This window comes from Solanum lycopersicum, chromosome 1, assembly GCF_036512215.1.
Source record: "Solanum lycopersicum chromosome 1, SLM_r2.1".
NCBI lineage: Eukaryota > Viridiplantae > Streptophyta > Magnoliopsida > Solanales > Solanaceae > Solanum > Solanum lycopersicum.
This window is the reverse complement of record NC_090800.1, coordinates 69614785-69622653: the sequence shown is the minus strand read 5'-3', so window position 1 is coordinate 69622653 and position 7869 is coordinate 69614785. Positions and strand designations below refer to the sequence as shown.

General features: G+C 31.8%; 1 long non-coding RNA gene across 1 annotated transcript; it reads left to right on the top strand.

Annotated features, from left to right (window-relative positions):
• Positions 1-2097: 2097 nt before the first annotated feature.
• On the top strand, positions 2098-7203 carry LOC138348873 (uncharacterized). The gene is made up of 2 exons (XR_011221453.1): positions 2098-6495; positions 6862-7203. It is a non-coding gene; the product is annotated as an uncharacterized lncRNA (long non-coding RNA).
• Positions 7204-7869: the final 666 nt, after the last annotated feature.

Sequence of the window (7869 nt, the reverse complement as noted above, 5' to 3'; positions counted from 1 at the left end):
TTTTCTCAAATTTCTTGCATCAATCCAAATATATATATATATATATATATATACTTAGCCTTATAAATCAAAAAGTGTCAAATAAGGTCGTTTAGAAATTTTATTCACGACTGTCCTGCTACAACGACACTCATCCCGTTGTAGCAGCATCGCTACAGTGGCATAAAATCATGTTGCAGCGTCATTTTTGAACTAGTGAGTTTCCCAAAAGTTCTACGACTTTAAATCTTATCTCGTCCACTACATAGAGGCACCCATCTCATTGTAGTAGCGTCACTGCAGGGGCACTAATCAACCTATAATGGCCCAAAACGAGACAAAACCTTTTTAGGGGAATTTCTGTTCCCCTTTTTTACAACACACCCTCAACCCACTTCGCTCAGAAGATACCTTTAACGGCGAAGATCCATTCCTAGAGATCTACTTATCCAAGTTCAATTCCGTAAAGTCATACAGATTTCTGAATGAGTTATCTAACCGATTTTGTAATCAAATTCATATTTACTCCATCCGATTTCTACCAGATTTCTCTGCACTAAGATGACTCTGATTTCCTCCAAATCTGGACAAGGTCAGGAAAATTCCAACTCTTTGAAAAAGAAAAGATTTTTTGGTTCTGTTTTCCCTCATTGCCATTTTTATAACAACGGAACTCAGTCGTTAAAATGAGTTCTAGGATATATAAAATGGGATTGAAAGTCGAATCTTGTTATTCGAATTTAATTGGAAAAAAGAATCTAATTAATGATTTGGTATGAAAAAAAATCTGGCTATACTTGAGATGTTTGATTTTTACTTAAAAATAAGTCAGTTCGAGACCATATCTTTCCGGCATTATCAATATAATTTTTAAAATTCATTTTATACATAAAAGTACTTACTTTGATATAATTTTTAAATATTTCTTATAATTTTTCATCATTTTTCTCTTTTAACATATCATTTCAAGTTTTAATAATTAAAATTTTAAATGGTCCAATAAAGGCTATAGTTCATAAATTATGAAAAAATTGTCTGAAACCTCCCAATCGATATTCAAAATCTCAACTACACACTCCAACTTCACGAGTGACCTATTGTCCCCCTAAACTATTTTAAAGTGAAATTATTTGCTCCCTAAATGCTGAGGTGGCAAAGAGTGTGTAGTTCACTCTCTCAAAAGAGAGTGCAAGACAAAAAAAGAATTAATTAAAACTTTAACATATTCCTTATTTAATTATTTTGTTTTTTTTAACAAAAAAAATATTTATGTTATAAAATCAAGCTCATGGCAATATAAATATAAAGAGACGAAAACAAGAGAAGTAAGATGGAAGAGAAGACTTTCTTCTTATTCAAGTATATTCTACAAAAGGTGAATGATATCTCTATTTATAGAGTTGAGATATCACCCCAAAGGTCACCATGATAAATTCCCAATTAGTAGGTACATAGTTATCCAAATGGTTCTTATCACCTTGAAAACATGTATACATGAATACAATTAAGTTTTGAGTATATCTAAAGGACAATCCACACAATTCAATGGATTTATAACACTCCCCCTTGGATGTTCATAGATAATGTGCCTCGTTAAAACCTTTACTAGGAAAAACCCTGTGGGAAAAAAATTCTAGTGAAGGAAAAAGAGTACACATATCTTTTGATACACACTATTTGTTGCCTCATTAAAAACCTTGCCAGGAAAACCCAGAGAGAACAAACCTCGGTCAAGGGAAAAAGATTGCAACGCGTATTATACTCCCCCTAATTAAAACATCACTTAATTTCTTGTTATGATGTATCCAATCTTCGTACATTGTGGTTGGTATATTCTTTTTCAAAGAAAAATCACACATTTCTTGAATATGGTGTGTCATTTATCTCAACCAGACGCACTTTCGACTTGCTTCATGGAGGACTTTTATTTCTGCATAGCAACATTTGCTTCATTGATCGCCAGGATATTATTGTGCCTCCACATGCAAACACATAGCGTGCTTGAGATAGAACTTTATGCGGATCAGATAAATGTTCTGCATCTGCGTAATCAATCAATTTTGTCTTGGATTCCTCGGGATAGAATAAACCTATAACTATGGTCCTTCGAGGATATTCAATCATGTGCTCAACACCATTTCAATGTCCTTTTATCGGGGAGAAACTGAATCTTGCCAGTAAATTTACTGCAAAACATATATCTGGTCAAATATTGTTAGTAAGATGCACTAGTGCCCTGATTGCACCAAGATAGAGTTTCATCACCAAGAAACTCATCATCCTTCTTTTGAGATCAAACTGAATCATCATTTATGTCAAGTGATCTCATAATCATTGGGGTACTCAATGAATGCGATTTATCCATATAAAATTGCATCAAAACTTTTCAGTGTATGTGCACTGTTAGACAAATATTTCATTTGTCAAATTATCAATCTGTAGGTCAAGACAAAATTTTATCTTACCAAGACCTTTTCATAAAAATACAAGGACAATTAGGGTCATTCTTTTGTACCCTTTTTCTTCCTTGACTATTTCAATCCATATAAGGATTCTTGAAGCTTTATTGGATAAGTTTCTTTCAAACTCTTATATGCTTCAGACACCTCGATTGTTTCAAGGATTTTCATATAACCTTCATTGTCTAGCTAGACATTACAATTATTCATTTACATGCATTCAAGTTTTCATATGTTGCCAGATCAAAACAAACCTCATTTCATCCACCAAAGGAGAAAACATCTCCACTAATGTCAGGATTTTTACGATAAACCTTAATGCCCCAAGGCACAAACCGTATTTGATATCTTACGGTTATACTATCGCATAATAATTTATTTGTACCCCACTGACATTATACCTTGATTTATGGACTACCAGTCCAAAATGTCACTTTTCTAAGTGAAACAAAATATACTTGAATTATGCATTTTACTTGGTCAACCATTTATCTGTCCACACTATATGACAGATTTGAATTCAAGATCCTCATCACAATTTATATCATTGAGCGCTACCTCATATCAAAGATACCGTCGACGGTTATTTGATATCGATTCCAACAAGACATGACTTATCGAGATCTCGTCATTTTTTATTATTTCAGGTACCTGAACCTTTTTCAAGATTTTATGAAGTGTTATGTCAATGTGCTCTTTTATAGCACTTGCCTCATTATCATGACCGTATTTATCATTTGCTCCTTCCTTCTTTAAGAAATTTTATATTTGGAATCAATTGGTCTATTACGCTTTCGGCGTATCATAGACTCTGTCCTTCAAGGATTTCACATTAGAGCATTTGCAGCTGAATTATATCATAGGGTCAGTGCATTCATCTGGCAACTGATTTGCAACATTATGCAACTGAATTATCCCTTGAACTTTAAGTTCACATATTTATTTAACGAGGATCTAGATAATTCATAATTAACCTCACACATAATTTTCAGCTGTCAATCATCTCTCCCCCTAATGTTAGAAAATCTAACATTCATTCCAACATTATTTGGAAGTTCATCTTTGTGCGTGGTGGAGCAATTAAAATCATAACCGCACATTCAATATTTTAGATGAAAATTATATGGTTCCTGACCCTGAACCAATTTTAATGGGGAAACCTTGTTGGTTTGATGCATACATGTGTTGCTACATGTTAAATAAAATTATCTCATACCAAATCTTATTTGGGAGTTTTGTTCTCATAACCATGATTTAGCTATAATTGGAGGCATACAATTTCTGCTAAATCAACCAGCATTATCAATATAATTTCATAGTTTGGAACTGTGCTCTTAATTTTAACAATTCGAGCAAACAACCTTACAAAAACCAATTTGTAAGTTGACAACAAAATACATGTGACCATCGCATAAATACATTAATCATATAGTTGCAAATGATCCACATGACAGGTGAACGGGCCCATATTCACCCTTTTATATGTTTCAAAAATTTTAAGGGATTACAGTCCCAATCTTAGCTGGTACAATCATCATTTTATCAAGAGAACAAGCAACACAAGAGAATTCTTGAAGAATCTTTATTTCTTCATTATATAAATCACCTGAATTCTCAATCACATTTGCATCACATTTAATCGGAATGGTCAACCAATCATTCCAACTGATCTTTATTTTAGTATACTTATAATTTACTTTTACATGTGATTTCATCAGCATGTACATGTTTGTATGGAACAAACAAGAGGAAAAGTGGGGTAATCTTTTATATAAACATTTATAACCCTCTTCGGTTGTAGTGATTTATAGTCTCAGTATTTATTTTCAATTCATCCGAAACTTAAAAAGTTTCTTTTGAGACTTACTACAACCCCAATATTATTCCTCTGATAATAGCACAACTCGTTAGAGCTTGCAATTAATTTTGTGTACTATCACATATTGCATGACACCATCCCTATGGTGAGCATCTCCTTCAAGGAGGAAATTATATTATTATTGTCAGGTTCAAAATCATTACGAGCAAGACGTCTTTCTTGCTTTACTTTTGTTGTACCATAGGTACACAACCAATGACAAATTTGTATTGTCACACAATAATGACCACAATCCTTATAGGTAAGAACTATTTCTTTCTTTTGCCTTTTCGGTAGTTTATACCATAGTGACGTATAAAACGTACAATACAATTAGCCATTTCTGCCAAATAAAATTTATTTTCTCTCAAATCTCCCGTAGAGATGAGAAGTGACATGTATCATTTTTTCTCAAACCTTCCATAGAGTTGAGTAGTGGCATATATCCAACCCATAATAATTTTATCACATCTGGACCCATTCTATTATAGATTGGTCGAGCATTCACATTACTCATCACAAGTCACATTCTCTTCAAGGAATGAACTAATTATTTATATGTATTTCATAAATTTGCATTATAAGCACATTGTCATGGCTTTAAAATTCATCATATTTCCATGACACACCTCAACATCACTTTGAAAGATCAAGTGTACCATCACTTTATCTTCTTGTATCATGATAGAGAATTTATAAACTAGTCAAATTATCAATTTGACAACATTCACAAGTCTAATGACCTTTCATACCATTTTGATGATAAAAATTGCCTTCACATTTTGAAGGACTATTTGAAGAACTCATAGTGTTCTTCCTTTTTGCATTACCACAATGATGACTATTATAATTCTGTTCCTCCACGCCCTTATTCTTATCATTAATTATTTGTCATCTTTCAGACTAATCAATCACTGCTACCACATTCTTTTCAAGGAATGGAGCAAATTCAATATGTTGAATTTCAAGACATTTCATCAAAAAATATATTATTTTTCTTAGTCATCATTTTATCATCGTTATGGTGCATTGGCTCAAACTCAATGTCTTACCCATATAAGGCGTGTTAGGCCATAATTCCGTGGGACTTGAACCCAATCACGGTGCATCAAAACTCTAATTGATGTCTTACCCTTTTGGTGCGATAGAACTTGAATCTATCATCTTATCCTCAAATATTTTTTATTATGGTGCATCCGGACTTTAACGTGATGTCTTACCCTTTTGGTGCGATGAAACTTGAATCCATCGTCTTACTCTTAACCAACGGTATAATAAACCGAAGTACAACATGATTTATTCTTTGAGTCTTTCAAAACAATCAAAATAATATTCAAACTCATGCTATTAAAATTTTATACCTTTTTCCATTTAAGATGTTTTGTATAGCATGTCATATTCAACCAATAGTAGTATATGTCTTGTCTTCGGTTCCTGATTTTATGCATATAATACTTTGATCTTCATAACGAGATCAACCAAAATATGAGCTAAAGAAAAACAAGAACTCACTCTCAATTAGATAGAGACTTGTGCTGATAACGTGTTATAAAATCAAGCTCATGGCAATATAAATATAAAGAGACGAAAACAAGAGAAGTAAGATGGAAGAGAAGACTTTCTTCTTATTCAAGTATATTCTACAAAAGGTGAATGATATCTCTATTTATAGAGTTGAGATATCACCCCAAAGGTCACCATGATAAATTCTCAATTAGTAGGTACATAGTTATCCAAATGGTTCTTATCACCTTGAAAACATGTATACATGAATACAATTAAGTTTTGAGTATATCTAAAGGACGATCCACACAATTCAATGGATTTATAACAATTTATACTTTCTTTTATTTATTTGTTACTTTTTAGTTTTTTTCTTTATTCTTCTTCCAACAACTACACCAGCAGTGATGACTTGTTTGATCCACCAAGTGAACTTGACTTCTTTACTACCAGGTCTCTGCCTCCATAGTTCTTCCATCACTAAGCTCCCTCTCATTTACGAATCACACACTTCTCAAAGTCACTCTACTAAAAATCCATCACAAATATCTGTTGTTCCACTATGTGAGAAAAAACACATATGTCAACTCAACAACCAGTTCCGATGTGAACCACCACTTAAATCACCATCAACACATACTTTGTTTTCATCGCTTTAGGAGAAGCAAATTCAAGATCAAACACAAGATTTACAAGGTTGATGCATTCTTTATCTCTCTTTTTTTTCATATCTAAAACGATTTTGATTATCAAAATCTACAACGAACAGTATATTATACAAAAATCATACTAAATATTCATTTTTCAATATTCCTACTAAACTAACTATAGCTAAAAGTTTGAACCCTAAAATTGATAAAAATGAATTTTTAGCCATTGATTTGTTATTGATTTTGGGTTAAAATTTCATTAATCAAAAAAGACGAAAAAAAATAGAAGACTATGCAAAAATAGAGAATTTGAGGGTTGAATCAGCTATAATTAAAAGAAAATTGAAAATTTTCGAAGATTGAATTGCGATGAATTTAGAAAAAAAAATCATGAAAAATAATTTGGCACCAGGTTGATGAAGGGCCGATTCAAGTTCAGCAAACAAGTGAAGAAGACAAAATTTTCCTTTTACAGTATCTTGTTTTAGATAGTCAATTAGGAAACCTTTGATATTCTCTTTGTCGATTGAGTTTTGAGCTTGGGTCTGATTGTATCATTTTTTGGTGAAGGATCTTAAAAAAATGGGTCTAGTTATGGTTGTAGAGTAGAGAAAAAGAATTAGTGATGGAAGAACAAAGGTTGTTTTTGTTATTGATAAGAAGATTTTTTCATTTTAAAAATATTTTACTTAATTACTATTTTTGTAAAATAATTTTATAGAATAAAGAAAAAGAATTTTTTTATATTAAAAAATGTGATGTGATGTGGCAGGAGCGTTCATATCACTGCTCAATACAAATCTGCATATGACTTTTTTTATATTTCACTTTTAAAATATTCAGAGGGGTGATAGGACGCTCGTGAAGTTGGAGTGTGTAGTTGAAATTTGGAATATAGATTGAAGATGTATTAGATCATTTTATCTCATAGATATTATTATTTTATCTTTTAGCATATCATTTTAAGTTTTGATACTTAGAATTTTAAATGGTCCAATAAAGCCTATAGTTTATCGATATTATTAGTAACACTAATAAAACTCAAATCAAAACCAAATCAATACTAATGCTAACAAAAAAAATTTAATTTGACGCTAAATGTTGAATTTTTGTTATGTATAGTTTGCATTTGTTTAGACACTTAACATACATAACCTAATTTAAATTTTTCTATCTATTGCAATATAATATTGGAGTATTATAATTAGAAATTGTGGCATAAGACTGTAAATTGTGTATGCATGTGAGCAAGGACAACACTTCAAAGTGTTGTCATACATTAGATAAAAAGACAACACTTGATAAATGTGGGCAATATAGTAGCAGAGGTCACGCTTCAAAGTGTAACTGATAAGACAACAATTTTAAACGTAGCAGCAAAAGCGTAGATTTTTTCCTTTTAGGCTACGCTTGAAAGTGT